Source organism: Crocuta crocuta, unplaced genomic scaffold (genome assembly GCF_008692635.1).
Source record: "Crocuta crocuta isolate KB4526 unplaced genomic scaffold, BGI_CrCroc_1.0 scaffold102, whole genome shotgun sequence".
Lineage (NCBI taxonomy): Eukaryota > Metazoa > Chordata > Mammalia > Carnivora > Hyaenidae > Crocuta > Crocuta crocuta.
In genome coordinates, this window is record NW_027530019.1 from 14,315,669 (window position 1) to 14,337,509 (window position 21,841).

A 21,841-nucleotide genomic window follows, 5' to 3' on the forward strand; every position below is an offset into this window, starting at 1 on the left:
TTCGATCACTAGAGGCCAATCATGCCTAATGAATGGAGGAATGAATGTTTGTGAATACATGGAAATTTGCAGAGAGCAGCGTGCTAAGAGAGGGCTTAGAAGCTGTGCACCCTTTCCGGGCACCTTTCCCAATGTACCTCTTCCATCTGGCCACAGAGATGATAAATAAGCTTTAAAATACGCTCAAAATTACACCAGTAATCTAGTAAGTACAATGTTTCTCTTAGTTCTGGGAGCCACTCTAGCAAATTAATCAAGCCTGAGGAAAGGCTTCCAATCTATACATAGCTGGTGGGCCCGATCTATAGCGGGACTTGTAATCGGCATCTAAAGTGGGAAGGGACAGTCTCGTAGGACAGAGCCCTTTACCTGTGGATCTTTTAGCTCCAGGTAGGTAATGTCAGGATTGGGTTAGGTTGTAGGACACTCAGCTAATGTCTGAGAATTGCTTGGGGGGTGGGGGGATCCATACACTGGAATTAGTGACCAGAATTGTTACAAGGATACATGGAATTGTTTGGATGAGAGACGAAGGCAGAGAGAACAGCCTGAGGAAAGCCTTGGAGACAGTGAGTACCAGGCGTGGATGTGAACTTGCAGTTGTGTTGGCATGGGACGGGAGAAATAGGAAGGGAAAAACAGACTGGTCAAATTGTGGGGACCTCCCCAACAATGGGGAGCCACTAACGCATCCAGGTACTGTGTTCACCTTATATAACTCCTGTTGGATTCTATTAACTTGACAACTTGTTTTTCACCATCCTGACCCTAAATCACTCTCAGCTGTTCTTAGAGTCACTTTGTCCCTCTCTAGCATTGGCTCTTGTTTTTGATTTGTTTACTCCAAGTCCCATTTTGGTTTTGACTCTTTTTTTCTCCTTCTGAGAAATCTTTCTTGCCCTGGCATGATTCACTCCCACTCTCCTAGCCTAATCTTTGACAAGATCAGTTCCAGCTGGCCAATTCTGTCTCAGTCACTCAATACTTTTCCTGATGAAATGGGTCTTTTAAACTCATATCTACCTTCAGGAGACTTAGGAAAGGAGGCACCTGAAAGTGAGACCCTGATCAAGCCACCTGCCCATTCTGGCTTTGGTTTCCTTGCCTTTAAAAAGAAAGGGAAGTTACGTACCTGACCCCTTGGCTTCCTTCTCCAGCTTATGTTGTATAAGCCAGTAACCTCAACTATCTCTGCCCACAAGCCACTACCCCCAACTGTTTCCATGGAATAATTTCAGCTTTCCTGGAAAAAAATTCCTATGAAACTGACTAAAGATGGAGTTTGAAACAAATTGGATCTGCTAAGATGTCAACCAGCTTTGAGTTATGTGTCCGGCTGGGAAGAGGATAGAAGAAAAGACGAGAAGCATGCCTAGCTACCCTCGTGCCAAAGGACCTCTTCCCAGGAGATATTTTCAAAGACCAGGAGAAAATGATGGATGACAAAACACAAAAATGAGCTGCAGGTGACACTCAGCACCTGTTTCCTTCATGAGCTAGCCAAACCCTCTCATTCTCCTCTTAATCGTCAGACTGGCCCTGTTTGATGCATCCCGTCAGCAAAGCCTAGACCTTTTCTCTGGTGTGGTTCTCACTAGAGTCTGTAGCCTTGCAGATTCCATGAACCCATCTCTGCAGATGGTAAGTCTCATGCTCTAGCCACTTAATATCTGGATTCTTAACCTTCTTTTTGGTACTAATTACCTTCAGCATCTGTTTGACAGTAGTATGAGATGAAATCAATCAAATCAATAAACCTCAGGTGCCTGTAAGGGCCTAGAATTAACATGAGGCCATATTACAGGAAAAATCCAGAAGGTCATGAGAATTGCAGAGGGAAGATACTAGGGGATTAGGGCAAGGAGTAAAAGTCACAAGTGAGAATGTTACCGTGTCTTACTACTTCTGTATTGCTTTTATTATTGTTGTACTTCTTAAGATAATTTCACACCAGTTACCTTAATTAATTCTTAAGATAGCCTTGTAAAGTTAGGTGTTGTAAATCCCATTTTGTACGTGCTGAAACCCAAGGTTTAGATTGATTTTATTTTTATGCCTACAGTAAGTGAACTTGACAATTATATGAGTTTCCATGGACTGAAGTAAGAAAACATGTGCAGTTGAAATTAACGCAAAAAGATTCCTAAGCATGGCACTTTAAGAAATAATGGGGAAAACAATGTGTATGATTGTTGTCCTGGACCCTAGAAACCTTGGAAATCTGCAGATACTTGCCAATAGCAGCATCAAGCGTCTTTGTTGTTGTTGTTTATTTATTTATTGGGGCGGGGGAGAAGCAGAGAGAGAGAACCTCAAGCAGGCTCTGTGCTGTCGGCAGGAAGCCTGATTTGGAGCTCCATGCCCTAAACTGTGAGATCATACCCTGGGCCAAAACCAAGAGTCGGATGCTTACCTTGACCAACTGAGCCACCCAGGCACCCCAGTGGCATGAAGCTTCTTGAGAAGAATTTGCAGCCCTGAGGCTTAGCCACGAGTGTGGTTTAAGATGAAACTGGGAAGGACAGTCCCCCCAGGATGATGAAAAATGCTAGCAGCTGGAGAGTCAAGAAGGGACCTGCAGGGGGCGCTACGTTTCATCTGAATTGGCCCTTTGTGCTCCCAGAGAGAATGAAGAATGCTCAGGTGAAGTCTTTAGGTGATCCCAGCCTGACTCAAACACCAAGGAAGCCTTAAAAACACTCACTGGAAGAAGGGCCTTGGATTACAAGAGGGTCCCGCAGGAATGTGGAATATGCTTCTCCAGTTTTTTTGTGTGTTTGCTTAAATACTGCAGATGGTTTTTGGTATTTGATGATTTAAGTGACTTTTACAAGTCACAGAAACCGATTCCACAGTCTTTCCAAGCCTTGACTTCCTCTCTGTGTGACCCATAGTGGGCCAGTAAACACTTGTGAACTGGTACCCAACATCGGTTTTTTAGCCCACAGCATCCTCCATGGAAACCTCTTCCTTAATCTGATCACTAATTGTGTTTATCCTTTAGGCTCAGCTGAAGCCTACCTTTTCGCTCAAGCTTTCCCTGCTCACCAGAATTCATGGTATTCACATGACCCTGAATCCAATTAGATTGTGCGATCAGCACTCTGTTCTTGACTCATTCACACTGGCAGTACAGGATACCTTATTTCTCCTTTAAGGGAAGAAGCTATTTTTCACAGGGCTTTTTATTACACTTAGTATCTATTATGCTTGAGGTTTTCAAAGAACTGTGTGCTTGTCTTATCTGCCCTATACAATAACACTTTGAGGTAGACAGGGGTGTTAGGACCTCTTTGGCTGCAAGTGACAGAAACCAACTTGCTGCACCTTAAGTAGTTATGGAAATTCAGTTCACTTGTAAATCAAAGGAAGAATTCAGAACAGATTTGATAAACTCAGGAACTAGAATGTGAGATTTCATACCTCCAATACGTATCACACCTCTGTGTCTCTCCTACTTTTGTATGCTGCCTATGTTTTCTCCTGCTTCCTTTGGCTCACCCTAGGGTGGGATGTGGATATTCCCTTGCCACGTCATTGAGTGTAAATCCTACAGGCTCAACAGAATTGCAAAATTGGAAGAAGGAATAATTCTCTAAAGAAAGTGAAGGTCTGTGCGAGAAGAAAAAGGGAGGACAGGAAACATACAGAAAACAAATCTCCAATCTGCGGGTTACAATTGTTACTATCTTTTGAAAGCCACACTGAAACTGAAGTTCAAAACAAGCCATACTGCTATTCTGTAGCGGATTCAAGGAGGAGAAATTGTCTCCTAGAGTTCTCAGCAACTAACACCAAGCCTTGCTCATAGTAAAATATGCAACAGAAATCCGTTCACAGAGGGGCGCTTGGGTGGCTCAGTCCATTAAGCCTTCAACTTTGGCTCAGGTCACGATCTCATGGTTTGTGGGTTTGTGAGTTTAAGTGCGGCGTCTGGCTCTGTGCTGACAGCTCAGAGCCTGGAGCCTGCTTCAGGTTCTTTGTCTCCCCCTCTCTCTCCCCCTCCCCTGTTCATGCTCTGTCTCTTCTCTCTCTGTAACACAAAAATGTTTAAGAAAAAAAAAAGGTTAAAAAACTTTTTAAAAAGTCATTTTGGAGAAAATTGATTACAGCTACCTGTAATCACATGTTTCCTTTCCAAGTTGAAGTATTTAGGGCTATAAGAGAAAAATCATAGTAAGACAGTGAAGCCATTGCTGAATAATTACAGTGAAATATAATTTGAAAACCGTGAAAATAACAATTATAACAGCAAAAACAAATCTGACAGTTATCAAGTGCTCAATATATGCTATGGGAACCATTCTAAATTTGCATGTGATAATTCATTTACTCCTTACAAGTCTGGGGGGGAAGGTACCACTCTCCCCATTTTATGGAGGAGACAACTGAGACTTAGAGAATGTGTCATGCCTGAAATCACACGGATGGCTGGTGGCAGGACAGGAATTCAGACCTCTGACAGTGAGTGGGCCTGGGCTCCTGTCCATGAAACAGGGGGATTGTCCAAGAGACCACCAAACGATGAATAGAAGCGAGGCAAGATTTTATTTATGGCCAGGCCAAACCTGATCTCCTGATCTCATGGAGAAATGCAGAGAATGGCCTCGAACAAAGGTGGCAGTGAGTTTATATGGATCTCAGTAAGGCAGAATATGTCATTATTTAGTTAACCAGTTACATTCTACAGCATACTATGGTAACCAATTGCATTGGGAGACTCAGGTGTTGGTTTTGGCAGAGACCTATCAATTTTAAGTTCTGTCTTGAAATGACCAACCGTAATTAGACATTTGAGAAGCCGTGGGGTAGTGACTATGTGACAGACTACCAGGGTAGAATGGTGACGTAGTGTTCTGTAACCTTACGTACAGGGTGTGGGTGTGGTCAGCCAGAACAGGGAAGTACAAGCTTGCCAAGCAGATTTACAGAAGCAGAAATAGCATGTTAGTATTTAACCGTGCTTGAGGTTAACCTACAACAGTCCACTTGCTATATATCTCTTACGGCAGGGCCTCAGGGGACTGGTTACTATCCTAGTCTGGTCATTACCAGGACTGGACATTTCCATATAGCACTTAGGCCTCCCCGTTTATGAACTTAAATTTTATCACACCTCTTCCCAGGTCATCTTTAGATGTGGAAGAAATTGAAATCTTTGGGAAAGATAGGTTATCAGCACATCAAAGATGCTTCCTGTAGGTAGGAATGAATGTTCCCAAACAGTTTGCCTACTCACCCCTGTTACTTGGCCCAAGCTGGTCTCTCTGCTTGAATCTTAAATCCTTCTTTAATCTCTCTGCCTGGCAAGATCTCACTCACTTTCATATTCTCCTCAAACATCTCTTTCTTGTCCTTTTAATATATATATCCTGGCAAGATTGTTAGGGTGTCCAGGACAGGGGCTATAGGTGTTTGGGTTTCCAGTGCCCAGCACAGAGCCTGGTACACAGAATGTGCTCAATGAATGCATGGTTATGTGAATGAAATGTAGCAAGCATTGGGCATCTGGGTGGCTGAGTTGGTTAAGCATCCAACTCTTGATTTCAGCACAGGTCATGATCTCATGGTCATGAGCTTGAACCCCATGTTGGGCTCTGCTCTGGGTGCATGGAGCCTGCTTAAGATTCTCTCTGGTTCTCTTTCTGGTTCTCCCTCTCTCTCTCTCTCTCTCTCTTTTTCCTTCTGTTCACCCCCCACCCAAGAAGAAATCTATAAAGTACACTGAGATTATTCACTTGTTTGATTGGAGGATCCACAGTGGATTCCAAAATGATTTCCAGTTCAGTTTCTTGTTACTTAGAGGTGTATCAAGACTGAAGTTCTGAGAAGGAAGCCAGTGGTCTTGGAGGAGGATCAAAAGAAACAGTCCATGTAAAGTCCGTGGCATTGTTATGTCTGGAATGCCAAGGAAAAAGAAAGAATAAACATAAGTTTAAGCCATGTAACTAGCAAGATGCTATAATCAAATTATTTTGGTCACTGCCTCTCAGTCCTAAGGATAGGAGTCTACAAAGAAGATAATCTGAACTGTGTCAAACACAGAAGAATTCTGGTGCTGTGTTTCTCCTCAGCAGTGTACACAGACTCATTAGCTCCCTTGTGGGTGTGGACCATATAATTGTTTCTACACTCCCTGACCTTTCCACTCAAGCTTGTGGAACCAGATGCTTCCCATACCTGCACCATGTAGTTCTGCATGATCACCATAGAGCATGCTCAGTAATGAGCTTCAACTTTGCATACACAGCAATATAAAAATTGTCACTATCTCCACATGTGGGAAGCTGATGTACTTTTTGGGAGGTTGTTTACAGAAATAATAGTCATAGCATTGTAAACCTAAAGGACTATTGGAAACAAAGTGTTGTCCCTTACCCTACTCATGAACAAACATTACCTGAGATATCAGGTGTCTTTCCAGGGTCACAGGCTAATCAAAAGCGAGCTAATCAGAAGTACTACTAGCAGACCCTTAGAGAAATGTATTCTGTGCTTGTAACAAGAGTAACTTTTTTTTGGTAAGAATGATCTAGCATTGTTGCTTCCATTCAAAATGAAATCTGCAAAATAATGTCTAAATTTACTAGACTTTCTAGTACGGGTCAAATTGGGAGTAGTTCATCAAAAGATAGGGTCAATTTTCATCTCGGTTACTGACCAGGATGTCCCATTTCTGGCCTCTTGGAGAATCTTCATAAATGAAATGTGCTAGAATTTAAAAAGTTAAAGAGATTCAAGCTGTAGGAGCCTGAAAAGAGAAATACCAACTTGAAAGGTTAGGGAAGTTCCTGGACAGGGAGAAAGGGTTGGGGTATGAATGAGAGAGATGAGCCCAGCTATTGAGACGTGGAGGTAAAGGTCTGCTGTTGACCAGTATTTTCCCCCCAACCCTATTGACCAGTATTTTCCACCCAACCCTGGAGGAAGAGTGTGATTGCTTTTTTAAGATTAGACTTGGAATACTCTGGTTTCTCTTCAGATTGCATAAATCTTTAACCTTTTAACATGAGGCTCGGCCCTGTGACATGCTTTAGCCAAAGACACATGAGTGGGAGGGTCATGTGTTCTCTCCAGGCAGCAGTTGAAGAGCAAGTATATAATTCAAGTATATGTTCTCATCTGCCTAACTTTGGAACCGTGGAAGTCTGTGCTTGGCTTAGCTTCCATGAGCTAGATCTCAAGTGGTTACGAGGAGCAGTCCTTTTGCCATTACTTAATCAACATGTGCTGTGACAGGACAACAACAGCTTGTTGTTTTGATCTTCTGAGGTTTGGAGATCAAGATATGGCACAATAAAGGGGTGCCTGGGTGGCTCAGTTGGTTAAGCATCTGACTTTGGCTCAGGTCATGATCTCACAGTTGATGAGTCTGACCTACGCATTGGGCTCTGCACTGATAGCTCAGGGCCTGGAGCCTGCTTCGGAGTCGGTGTCTCCCTCTCTCTCTCCCCCTCCCCTGTTTGTGTGCTCTCTTCTCTGCGCACCTGTGCTCTCGCTCTCTCTCTCTCTCTCAAAAATATATAAAAATATTTTTTTTAAACTTAGCATAATATAGCCTCTCCAGTCTAAAAGAGTCTAGGGAGTGGGGAAGTCTATTCATTTTGAGAAGCATGGCTTATCAGTCGATCTGGATAAGGTTGGATCCCACCTCTGCAGGATACCTGTAACTCTCTTACCTGTACACTATCTGTGTCCTGAATTTTCCGGCACAGTAAAGGATTTTGTAAAGTCACTTCAGTGCCTCAAGCCAAAGTCTCTTCTCCCAACAGAGAAGAGGGTCCAGTAAGGACAATGGAGTAAAGCTGGACCCACTGCCTTCACTGGCAAAGCCCCTAGACTCCAAAAGCAGAGAAGACTGGGGTCTAGACTAATGTCTAGAGGCCACATATCCCCATTTATATTCTGCCCTTGACATTTCCATCCCATCCTCATTCCCATTTCACATCCCAGTGCCCTGCCCACCTCATCTCCAGTGATGCCTTTAGGCCTGAGCAGATAAGTCCACCCAACTAATTACATATCCATGAGAGTATATGTGTGCTTAGCATGCATGCTCAAATATCAGAAAGTTATTATCAGGGAATAATGCTATATACTCTTCTCTCTATAGATGTTTTCTAAATGGCCCAGCCTCCACCTGCTAGCATTAACATGGTCCTAATGCCCAGTGGCAAATTTTTGTTGGACTTGAGACCATAGTTATAGCTGCTACCAGTGCTCATACCAGTGCCCCACAACAGGTGCCCCTGTCATGCCGAGACCTTAACTCCTATGACCTTTCAGTGTACATCCCTCCAACACAGAGCAGGTGCAATTTACTAGGCCAGTTAAGCAGGCTTGGAAATTTCTAAGCCAAATGTTTTAAGTAGGAATTTTAAAAAACCTGGCTGATCAATAGAATACAGAAGCCACAGCTGAAATCCACCTGCCGGTGGCTCCCTTCTACATATTTTCCTTCTCGTCTTTGCTTTTATGTGGAATCCACTTGAACATGACAGCCCCAGAGAGTGAGTTTTGAGAGGTGCGCTGGTCCAGCCTCCTCTTTGTCTTGAGGAAGAAGCTGAAACTCAGAGAGATTAAGTGGAATGTCACCTCCTGCAGGCTGCCGAATCCACAGGGGTTTGGGAGAAGTTTCATACCAGGCGAGCCAGTGGCTGATTTATTTATAAGGAGACCAACCTTTGAAGCTGAATCTTGACTGGGAGGAACTTGCTCCTTCTTCTCTGCCCTTTTCATCAGCACAGCCACCATCAGCCTGTCATCATGCGCCTGTTTACTCTCTTTCACCAAATGCCCTTTACAGGACCTGCAGTGGCTATTTTGGTAGCTTCCTGGACACAGGAAATGTTTTGTTTAGGCCCCACCTTGTGTTCAGGGTGTCTGGGGACTGTTGAAATTGTTTGAATTTGAGAGAGAAGAGAAACAAGGAGTCAGACAAACAAAGAGATAGTTATAGATCTGGCTTGAAGTCTCTCCCCCGTGTGCCTCTCTCTCTGCTCTGTATTCCTCTCTACAGTTAGACTGCTGTACCAGCCGCTGAAATCGTTCTGGAAGCAGAATTAGAAAGAGGGCTATGAATCTTGGAAATAGAGCTCACTCTAGAGAGTCGCCATGATATCAGAGTTTCATCCGTTATTGCAGTCTTAAATCAGAGAGCCCTTTGGAAACATCTATGTCTACCACAAATTATAACCCAGGCATAAAAATCTTTTCTGTAATAAGTAATTTTCCATGAAAACAACACTTCTTAGTCTTCCAGGACATAGCTGAAACATGACTTAGATCGCCGTGGGTTTCTTAGTGCATTTTTTAAGTGGAAAGAAGACTTCAAATTCCCTAAGCATGATGCATTTTCAGTCTTCCAGGATTTAATTTCTCAGCAGAAACCCATCTTAGGTAAGGGAGCTTATTCCCAGAGAAGCCTTCCTGACTTTCCCTCTGAAGGCTAAAGGTTGATTTATGAACTGTCCAGGTATCTAGAAAGAGTCTTGAAACAGAGAAAAGGAGCCAGCCATTCTCCCCTTTTCCTGGGGACAAAACAACATGCATCTGTATCCAAACTGGAACTGAGAAATGAGGATTAAATATTGGGAAATCTACTCTTACGGAAAGTATACATTAAAATTGATCTCCTGGGGCACCAGGTGGCTTAGTCAGTTGAGCACCCGACTCTTGATTTCAGATCAAGTCATGATCCCAGGGTTGAGGGATAGAGCCCCATGTCAGGCTCTGTGCTAAGCATGGAGCCTACTTAAGGTTCTCTCTCCCTTTGAGGCAAACCATGAGAGACTCTTGAATGCTGAGAAACAAACTGAGGACTGATGGATGTGGGGGGAGGGAGTGATGGGCATGGAGGAGGGCACTTGTGGGGATGAGCACTGGGTGTTATATGGAAACCAATTTGACAATAAACTATTTGTGAAAAGCAAAACAAAAAAATTCTCTCTCCTTTTCTCCCCCTCTCTTTCTCTCTCCCCCTCTCCCCCTCCCCATCTTTCTCCTTCTCCCCCCTGTACCTCTGCTCCTCTTTCCTGCTCATTCGTTCTCTCTCTAAAATAAAATAAATTTTTAAATAAATAAAATTGAAAAAATTTTTAAATAAAAATTAAAAATAAAAAAATAAATAAAATTGATCTTCTGTGTTGAGGGACATTAGAAAATATTTTTCTATGCTATGTACTTTTAGAGATCTTTAATCTGAATTAGTTCAGATGAAGTCTTGCCTGAAGGAATTAGACATCCAATCCCAAAAGTTCCTACTTTGGTCCCAGAAGCCACATAAAAATAGAGACTAACAATCGAAGGTAGAAGAAGACTTGACTGAAGTAGGACTGAAAAGATGAGTGCTCATCCAGGCAATAAGAAACATGGATTCCTTTAGGGAAACCCTAATCCTGCATTAGCAGGCATGAAAACAACAGCAGTCTCCCTGTACATTCATCAGAGCTCCTGGACAGCCAGGTGTGTTATCAGTGAGCAGTAATAACTTTAAAGCTGTCTTTTTTCTGAGTAATAAGTCTCAGCAGGGTGCTTAACATATTTAGCAAATCATATTGGAAACAGATGAGTCCTTATCCAAGCTTTGTTGCTCCATTTCTAGAGCACAAGCAGAACAGATTTAGCCTAACTCTTAAGTGCCCTAGGATTTTTACAATGATAAATGAGCATTGGCTTCGACTTCAAGCGACCAACTGCATCAGCCCCTAACAACAGGGTCAACCTGTCCTGTTAAGGTTCGAAGCCAGGTATTGACTTCTCCTCTCTAGCTACGAAAGTCCTAGATGGTGTCTTCTTCCAACAGAAGACCATTTCATCTACATTGAAAACTTTGTTGAGTGTAGCCACCTTCATGAATGATCTTAGCTAGCTCTTCCGGACAACTTGTTACAGCTTCTATATCAGCACTTGCTGCTTTACCTCATACTTTCATGTCCTGGGAGACGGCCTCTTTCCTCATAAACCAACCTCTGCTAGCTTCAGACTTTTCTTCTGCAGATCCCTCACCTCTCTCGGCCTTCCCAGAATTAAAAAGAGTTAGGACCTTGCTCTGGATTAGGCTTTGACTTTGGGAATGCTGTGGCTGCTTTGATTTTCTCTCCAGACCACTCAGACTTTCTCCATATCAGCAGTAAGACTGTTGTACTTTCTTGTGAGTCGTGGTTTGGGTGTGGTAACACTTTTAATCTCCTTAAAGAACTTTTCCTTCTCAGTCCCAACTTGGCTAACTGTTTGGCACAAAAATTCTACCTTTCAGCCTATCTTGGTGTTTGACATGCCTTCCTCAGTAAGCTACCTTATTTCTAGCTTCTGATTTAAAGTGAGAGGCGTGTGGCCGTTCCTTTCACTTGAACACTTAGAAGCTGCCATAGGGTTACTAACTGACCTATTTTCCCTATTGTTGTGTCTCAGGGAATAGGGAGGACCAAAGACAGGGAGAGAGATGAGAGACCAGCCCGTCAGTGGAACAGTCAGAACACACAATGTATATCAATTAAGTTCCTCCTTTCATATGGGTGCAGTTCATGGCACCCCAAAATAATCACGATAGTAACATCAAAGATCACTGGTCACAGATAGCCATAGTAATAGAATAATAATGAAAAAACTTGAAATCTTTAAAGAGTTACCAAAACGTGACAGAGACAAGAAGTGAGCAAATTCTATTGGAAAAATTGTGCCTATAGATTTGCTCAATGCAGGATTGCCATAAACCTTCAGTTTGTAAAAAAAAACGCAGTTATCTGTGAAGTGCAGTCAAGCAGAGTGCAGTAAAATGAGGTATACTGTATAATATTGTATGTCAACTATATTTCAATAAGAAGCTTTTGAGTAGCCTGGTTATAGCTCAGATATTTATNGGGATTGCCATAAACCTTCAGTTTGTAAAAAAACGCAGTTATCTGTGAAGTGCAGTCAAGCAGAGTGCAGTAAAATGAGGTATACTGTATAATATTGTATGTCAACTATATTTCAATAAGAAGCTTTTGAGTAGCCTGGTTATAGCTCAGATATTTATACCTAATATAATGTTTATCAAGTGATACTCTTCTATGCAAGTGTACTGAGTGACAAGTGTCTAAAGACACTTATAAGGAAATAACTGGACTTTTTGGAGGGGTTGGTTGACTCTGGGACAAAGATTCTTGATTGAAACATTCTCAGCTCTTTGGGCAGTGATCAAATTTGCAGGTCACTAAAGTCACATCAAGGTGATAGATTGGCCCTGTTTGCATTCAGCTCAAGGATTCATATATGGGTCTAGAGCAGGTACTCCTTTAGCTTTGAAATTATTTGGTGTCCCTTAAAATGTTACTCCACCAAGTTCCGAAGAAAATTATCATAAGATTTTTTTTTTTTCTTAATGAGAAGTTACTTTAGAAAACAATAAAATAGTTGATGTACAAGTCATTTAAGAGAACAGAGACGAAGACTCTTCTTTTCGGAAATCAAGAGGTTTAGCTGTGTTAGTGAGAGGGTCCTTCTTTTTGCATCAAGAGCAATGGGACCAGGAGCTGGGGTCTGGCAGCAACAGTGTTGGCCACAGGAAGTGGAAGCTGAGTTATGCAACCAGAAGTATTGACAGGTACTAAGGACTTAACTACGAGGTGTTAAATACCTGTCGAGGGAGAAAAAGGGAAAAACTAGAGGTTTCAGATATCCCTTTCAGCACCGTGCATAGACCATACATAGTAGGTGCTCAGTAAATATGTGCTGAATGAATGTGAGCAAAACCAAGAAGTGGGAGTGTGGGGAGGAGCAACATCAAAGCATCATCTTACAGGCTTTGGGGAAGCAGATTGAATTGTTTCAGAAGAAGCTAACCAAGATGATACAGAGTCAGATGTCTGGTTTTAGGTTCAATACTAATGGTGCCAGTAAGGAAATTAATGAGTGTTCTGGGATCTGGGTAGAGTTTTATGGAAAATAGACCTTAGACGATAAAAGTAGTACGTTGGCCTGGCAGTGAATGTGATTCCTTTGCAGAATAAACTGCATTAAGGTGGTTGTTCAGAGATATTAAAAGGAAAAGAATTCTATTGAACCCCTAATATTGTGTTCAGGATAATGTTACTTAAATATGGATGTTCAAACATGAAACTAGGAACAGGATCTAAATGCTGATAAATCTTATACACTTATACAACCAAATTCAATTTCAAAGTAAATTCAGGTGCGTTGAATTTGGCATGTCTGTACTTTATTACTATGTGTTTCATAATGACACAATTTTCCCACTACTTTCCTTTATTCTAACTTCCAACAAACTTTGTGCAGTGTACTGTGAAGTCATCAGGTCTTTAGTTGTTTATAACACATCATTTACAAGTCCTATCCACTTCTCTTTCCCCCTTCATCTATGGTAATTAATGTAGCACATAGTGTCGAATCAAATCTCAATTTATTAAATAACTTAAGACACTAAAGTCTTATTCTATAAACATATCTTTTAATTACAAATGCCCAATATGAGTTTTAACTTCCTAATGAGTAAAATAATTCAGCATGAAAAAAATGGTAGTTTAAGGTCAAAATGTCATTTTGAAATTAAGATCCATTTAATAGCAATAAGATATGCTCGTCTGTATATTGAAGGTTTAATGCTACAACTTAAGTCATTTCTCGGCACCAAAACACTCATAAATACAATTTATCCACAGGTAATGATTAAGTGGCGGTACCTAGTTCTTAGGTGACTGAAAATATGTTAGTTAATAGGAATTTTTAATTTTTAAATATTTACTCAGGATGTATTTAAAATAGAGTATGGAACAAAGTGTAACAGATTTACATATCTACTAAAAAATTACAAGATAGTAATATTTTACAATTATTTACTTCACATATTTTTTAGTTATTTTATTCTTTAAATCTGTATACAATAAAATATTTTTTGTACAATTCTCTGTTTTAACATATGCATACAGTTGTGTAACCACTGCTAGGAAAAAAAAAAAGACAGTTTCACTACCTTCCAAAATTCCCTTGTGCTATTCTTTATAGCCACACCTTCCCCCCTACCTCAGCCCTGGGCCACTACTGATCTGTTCTCTGTCTTGATAGTTTCACTTTCTCCAGAATGTCATGTATTTGGAATCCTAGAATAGGTGACCTTTGTTTTGTTTTTAATTGAAGTATAATTGATAAACAATATTTTATTAGTTTCATGTGCACACCACGGTGCTTCAAAATGTGTATATATTGTAACCAATCACCAGAGTAGGTCTAGTCACCATTTTCAGCCTACAAATTTAACATCATATTAATGCTTGTATTCCCCATGCTGGACTTTCTATCCCCATGACTGACTTAATTTATAACACGACATTTGTACCTCTTGATCTTTCACCTATTTCACCCATCCCTCCAACCCCTCCCCTATGGCAACAACCAGTTTGTTCTTTGTTTTTATGATTCTATTTCTGTTTTGCCTTTTATGTTATAGTTCATTTGCTTTGTTTTTTAGATTCCACATATAACCAAAATTATATGGTTTTTTTCTGACTTTCACCTAACATAATACCCTGTAGGTCCATCCATGTTGTTGCAAATGGCAAGATTCTTTCCCTCTTTATGGCTGAGTAATATTCCATTGTATGTTTATGTGTCTATATGTATACACACGTGTGATGTATGCACATATATGTACACATGCATTGCATGCAGATATACATATATGTGATACACACATGTAAACATATATCCCACATCTTCTTTATCCATTCATCTATTGATGGACACAGGTTTCTTCCATATCTTGACTCTTTTAAATAATGCTGCAATGAACATGAGAGTGCATATATCTTTTTACATTAGTGTTTTCCTTTGCTTCAGACATGTGTGCAGAAGTGGAATTGCTGGATTATATAGTAATTTTACTTAATTTTTTTAGGAACCTCCATACTGTTTTCTACAGTGAGTGCACCAATTTACATTCCCATCAGCAGTCTCACCAACACTTGCCATTTCTTGTTGTTTTTTGTTTGTTTGTTTTTTGTGTTTTTTTTGTTATTATCCATTCTGACAGTTGTGAAGCAGTATCTCATTATGGTTCTGACTGGAATCTCCCTGATTATTAGTGATATTGAGCATCTTTTCATGTGTCTATTGACCATTCTGTATATCTTCTTTGGAAAAATGTTTCATTCAGATCCTCTGTCCATTTTTTCCATAAGGTTGTTGGTTTCTTCAGTATTGAGTTGAAGGAGTTCCTTGTATTTTGTATATTAACCCTTTAATGGTTATGTCATCTGCAAATATCTTCTCCCATTCAGTAGGTTGCCTTTTCATTTTGTTGATGGTTTCCTTTGTTGTGAAAAAGCTTTTTAGTTTGATTTAGTCCCAGTTGTTTATTTTTGCTTTTGTTGCCATTGCCTAAGGAAACGGATCCAAAAAAAATATCTCAGAGGCCAATGTCCAAGAGTTTACTGCCTGTATTTTTTTAGGAGTTTGTTGTTGTTGTTGTTCTCAGGGCCTACATTTTTGTCTTAAATCCATTTTGAGTTTATTTTTGTGTCTGGTGTAAGAAAGTGGTCCAGTTTCATGTAGCTGTCAGTGTTCCTAACATTGTTTATTAAAGACACTCTCCTTTCCTTACAGTATATCCCTGTCTCCTTTGTCATAGGCTAACTGACCGTGTAGTGTGAGTTTATGTCTCGGCTCTCTGTTCTGTTCTGTTGATCTATGTGTTAGTTTTTGTGCCACTACCATATTGTTTAGATTACTACAGATTTGTAGTATATCTTGATATCTGGTATTGTAATGCCTCCAGTTTTGTTCTTTGTCAAGATTGCTTTGGCTGTTGGAGGTTTTCTGTGGTTCCATACAAACTTTAGGACTGTTTGTTCTAGTTCTGTGATCAATGCTTTTGGTATTTTGATAGGAATTGCATTGAATCTATAGATTGCTCTGGGTCATATTAGACATTGAACAATATTCTTCCAGTCTTTCAAAATGCTATATCCCTCCAAGCTATTTAAATTTTATTTGTCCACCCTTCAAATGGCAAATATTCCTTAATTCCTTTCCCTATTCCCATCCTGAAAAATGCCTCATATTTAGGCAAAATGCACAACACAGTTTCTCTACTGAGCACAAATAATCAATCAGTCAAAACAGCCACCTGTAAAATAGTAACCAGTAGGCAGTGGTGAGAAGTATTTGCACAGCTCTTTACTCTTTCCCTTTTGGGGATTCAGAGTGATTTTTTTTTTCCTTCTCATTGCTATTTGGTAGAGGTTAGAAACAAACTTTTTAAAAACCCACTAGAAATTAAAAATGTTTCTAGTAAAATTTGCACTCTTTTTCTTTTTTAAAAAAAGGAAAGACCAGGGAATATGTGTCTTACAATAGACAATTCAAACAGCCTATGAAAGGCCATATGACAGGTTTTATCCAAAATTCCTATATAGTTTTATACGTCACTAAATGCTACTTTTTCAACGAGAGAAAAAAATCAGTTTCTCCATCAGTACATTCTCATTTTGCATTCTGCCCCAAAGAGGAAAAAACAGCATCTGTGTAGAGGCTCAGGACAAGAAATCTATTACTTCAATAAGTGGGTCCACAGGTCTCTCTCGCTGACTTTTTCAAACCCTCTATCATCAGTTTGGCTATAGTTCTAGTGTATTTTGGCCCAGTCTGTTGACTTCAGCTCAGCTCATGCTGACACATATAGAGGAGGCTGAATTCAATATTGGGGTAGACAATTTACGACTACTTAGAGTTGTACACCACCCACGTGCAATTAAACCTGAAAAGAAACTATGGATATCCTCTGCTGCAATGTGAAAATCCCCATCCTCCCCACACCTCACTTTTTCCAGATCACCTTTTCCAAGGCATGAGTGCTCACAGTGTAGAGCCAGGGAACCAGAAGCCATTTTTCATAGCCTGAAGCATTCCTTTGATTTCAGCTCAATGGTGAGCAAGATTTTTCCCCATGGATCTTGCCCCTCCCACTCCATGTCACAGTGGGTTTTCACACAAAAGTACAAGAGCTTAAAAACTCTGACCATACACCAGCCACTCAACAATGAGAAGACACAACTATATGTCAGCAGGCACATTTTAAAATTTGAACTTGCATTGTAGAAAAAAAAAAAAGAAAGAAAGAAACAGTATAAGGTGGAAATGCCATTGCAGAGACCTACCAGGAACAAGCTTTCCATTCCCTACTCTGTTGTTTTAGGTTTCTTCCAATTTCCATTTTTCAAAATGGGTCTCTTGACACAGCACTTATCTGTCAGTGAACAGGACTCCCAGTAGACTGATGGTGGCGACATGTTGAGCCAAAGTTTACTGACAGACATCAGGCCAACAATCCCAGAAAAGGATGAAAAGAACTGAGGTTAAAAAGAGAAAGTCATGGACCAGAGGAAAGAATGAAGTGAATCTAAAGGGAAGCCTCCGGGGAAGAGCATCCTGTTGAACAGTAATCAAAATGAGTTGAGAAGCTACTTAGATCTAGAACGCTAAGGAGCCCAGTCATTTCAACAGAACGTTCCCCACCAGTAAGATCTAGAGCAGTGAGACAAGGGATGTGGGATATTGAATAGGGACAGTTAGACTTTTATGGTGCTTCCAGATATTTGACATAAACCTGAGAGGAATCTAACAAAATATCAAAGAGTTTTCACAAGTTTCTAAGTGCTAGATGGTTTTGGGGGAGGGGACAGTGCTATAAAACCCAACTTGCTCTTGAGATTTACATACATTAAGCTAACCATAGGGAATTGCTGTATAACTATAATTCACTATTTTTTCTCTATTTTAACCCTAGTCTTTATCCATTTAATAATTACACATTGAGCTTCTGCAAGGGCTTATACAGTGAAATTGTAAAGCCCATGATGGCAAAATCTCTTTTGTTCACTTCCATATTTTTTAGAGCCTAGAGCAAAGTGTTCACTAAATATTTGTTGAACAAAACAAGCTTATAGCCCAGTAATGGACCATTGTCTTTACTACCACTAGAATACTATGGCAAATGTGTTTTGTTCACTATAATGCTAAAAGAGTGAACAATGTACCCATTTCCAAGTTCAGATGGGTGAGGTAGGGACCAAAATTTCCTAATCTAAAAGAGAAAGAAAGTCCTCTTCCCTTTTATAGTGGTTATTATGGAGGGAACCATAGCCCAAGGAAGAAAATCTTTCTTTAGATCTGTCCTTCTTTCAGCATATACACACAGAACCAGGAATAAACATCACTTGATATATGAGCATATGAGCTGGGTAGAGGTACAGAAAGAGGGATTCCCTAACCTAAACATAAGAGTAAAACCATGGGTATTGCAATACTCAGGATCCTGGCAAGAAAGAGATGGCTCATTTCAAATGGGTAACCAAAGAGAGCTTCATGAAAGGGCAATTATTTAAAAAAAAAAAAAATTATGTCTTTATTTTGAGAGACAGAGACAGAGAGCGAGCAGAGAAAGAACAGAGAAAGAGGGAGACACAGAATCTGAAGCAGGCTCCAGGCTCTGAGCTGTCAGCACAGAGCCTCACGCAGGGCTCAAACCCATGGACTGTGAGATTATGACCTAAGCCTAAACTGGATGCTTAACTGACTGAGCCATCCAGATGCCCCTGAAAGGGTGATTTTTAAAGAGAGATTAGAGTTAAACTACACCAATAAGGGATGGTGTTGGGAGACTTTAACTCATAACCTAAAGACACAAAGGAGAGGGCAGTAGCTGAGAGTTGACAATAACTGGTTGTGGGAGGTGAGGTAAGGGGTGTAGGGGACTACCCATAAGGAGCCCTGGTCCTGGAAAGAAGAAAGTGACCATTGCCAAATTGTGGTCCAGGAAGGAGGGAGCTAGGAAATGCACAGCCTCATCTTTCTCTCCTCCAGATCTTTCATCTGTCACTGCTTTGCAACTTAAAGCCACTGAGCATGGGAGCCTGGTTAAAGCCATTTGTTGAGATCAACCTCTCCAAGCATAGAGCTGGACAGAGAAGGATGGGAAACTTATCTAGAGAGGCAGAGAACATCTAGAGCATTTTTGCTCCTCAGTATCTACCTTTTCCCTTTAGCTACTTGAAAAAAACCTATGTTCCCACTGTAGGAAGTAAATAGTTCCAGTTAGTGGAGGTATCATCATTAGATGCTATGAATCCACTCATTCTGTCATGAAACCTAAAATTCAGGCAATATCCATGCTCTCCATGTAACATAACAGGGGGAAAATATGTGGGTAGATGAACAACCCAAAATAGAGCTCCTACAATCCCTACTTCTGTATAACACAGGCCTATGTTAATAACCATAGCTTTCTTCTACCTTTTCCCTGCTTCCCTTAACCCTCTGTGAGTTCTTTGGCTAGACAAAGTCTTTGCCTGATGGTGACTCAAACTTTATTTATACGAAACCTCAAGTCCACAGTTGTATTTGTTGGGATGCTGCAGTTTTTCATAGACCAGTGTGGTAGAAAAGTACTAAGAGAAGCTCCAGTAAAATCTCTGGGCTCCATGCATACTCCTTGTCCCTCCCACTGGGTATCAGCGAGCCACATTCCCAAAGCAAGTGTGATCACCCATGCCAGTAATGCGACCCCACCTTTGCCTGTTGGTTAAGCAGTATGAGAGCCGGTCAGTCCCAGTTGTCAATTTAGTGGAACTATGATTTCCCCCACTTGGAGGAATTCTTCCCTTGAGCATGAGAGCCTCCAAAACCAGCAATGTCAAGGTTGTGGAGACAGGAAGGACAAATTCTTTTGTTGTTGTTGTTGTTGTTGTTTATTTTTTTTAACGTCTGTTTATTTAGAGAGAGAGAGTGAGCATGGGAGGAGAGGTGGAGAGAGAAAGATGAAAGAGAGAATCCCAAGCAGGCCTTGTGCTGTCAGCAAAGAGCTCAACACAAGGTTTGAACCCATAAACCATGAGATCATGACCTAAGCCAAGATCAAGAGTTGGACTCTTAACCTACTGAGCCACCCAGGTGCTGCAGGAAGTACAAATTCTTTAAATGAGTATTAAGTATAAGCACAAATTCTTTAAGTCAGTTATTAAGTGAATTATTAAGTTATTAAGTATAAGCGAAAGAGAAGGACCTCTTTCACCTTCACATCTTGATACCCAGATCCGCGAATTCAGGCTGTCAGGGAGACCATTCTGACCTGTGGTTTGATGCATATTCCCTAACCAGATAGTTCATCGTCTCCCTGAAGCTACAACTGTGCCTGAAGAATTCATTCCATAATTCCATGAACAATGGGCCAGTGAATTTAGTGTCACTATTTCCACATTTTATTTGCCATTCAATGAGTTAAAGAGGGTAAAATTGGGAAAAATAAGACCTCCTATAAATTTAGGATGTCTGGCAGAAAATTTGGGTCAAGGAAGAAAATGCCTCTTTATAATGCATATATATGGTGTATATTTCCATGAGGAAAAATGACTGTTGCCTCCATGATGGAAGGGATCCAATAAGATGGTGGTATTTTGGTTTCCCTAGAGAATGATGCTATATCAGGGGTTCAGCCTTTGGTCTCTGCTGTTCACAGGGTAGATACTGAGCAGTGGCAATAATGAGATCAGTCTTAATAATGGATATCACATTGATGAACCCTAATTCTTGCCACCATAGCAATATTATCAAGGGGCCCATGGAACACAAGTACCATATTGGCTGAGAATTATTCTGACTCATAGCCACAGGATGATTTCATCTTGTCCACCTCCTTTCAAAAGCCTGTCTCCACAATGAAATGCTCGCTGGTAGGCATTTAGATGGTAAAGGAATAATATGTGCCTATTATGAGAAATCTTTCCTCCTACGCTTCCCCTTGTCACCAATCTGTATATCATGTTCTTTTATTTTTTAATCTTTTATTTATTTCTGAGAGAGAGAGAGAAAGAGAGAGAGAGAGAGAGAGAGAGCATGAGCAGGGGAGGATCAGTGATGAGGAAGATACAGAATCTGAAGCACGCTCCAAACTCTGAGCTGGCTGTCAGCACAGAGCCCAACATGGGGCTCGAATCCATGAATTGTGAGATCATGACCTGAGCCTAAGTCGGATGCTTAACTGATTGAGCCACCCAGGCACCCCTATCATGATAGGGGTACCTTTAAAGTTCCTGACCAATTGATTAAGTTTTTAGCCACCTCCCATGCAGTCATAGATACAAACCATAAGCTATCTTCTGGTGGCCTAAGTAAACAACCAATGTGCTGCTTAAAGTTCTTTTAGAGGGACACCTGGGTGGCACAGTTGTTAAGTGTCTGACTTTGGCTCAGGTCATGATCTAGTAGCTCATGGGTTCAAGCCCCACATTGGGCCCCATGCTGGCAGTGTGGAGCCTGTTCGGGATCCTCTCTCCCTCTCTCCCTCTCTCCCTCTCTCCCTCTCTCCCTCTCGCTCTCCCTCTCTGCCCCTCTCCCACTTGTGCTTTCTCCCTTTCTCAAAATAAATAAGTAAACTTTAAAAAGTTCTAATTAGAATAGTTTTCCTTTACTCTGGTCTTTCTTTCAGAGCCACCCTCGCTGGGACTATAATGCACTGGCTATGCCCTCTGGCTTGTGACCACATATCATAAACTTGGGCCCAAGTCTTTTCTTCCCCAGTCACATAGTTATAAGGAATTCCACATAATGCCATTGATGAGAATGGAGATAGAAGAGGCAATGCACCAGAAGTAGGTGTTGAAAGAGGGAGCCGCCTACCCATGTTGAACCCAGTCACATATATACCATTGCCACTCGATGACTTGGTGTAGCACATTCCCGATTTTATGAATGGTGAGTCAGATAACACCCAGTTCATTAGAGTCAGCTCAGGTCTCAGCTTGATTTTCCACAGTCAGTGTAATGGTTTAAATGGTGCCCCCCACCAAAA

General features: G+C 40.9%; 1 long non-coding RNA gene across 11 annotated transcripts in view; it reads left to right on the forward strand.

The window, feature by feature from the left end:
• The window catches only part of LOC144231987 (uncharacterized), an 807,055-nt gene that overhangs the window by 629,507 nt on the left and 155,707 nt on the right, over nt 1-21,841 (forward strand). The gene's annotated exons all lie outside the window — the stretch shown is intronic.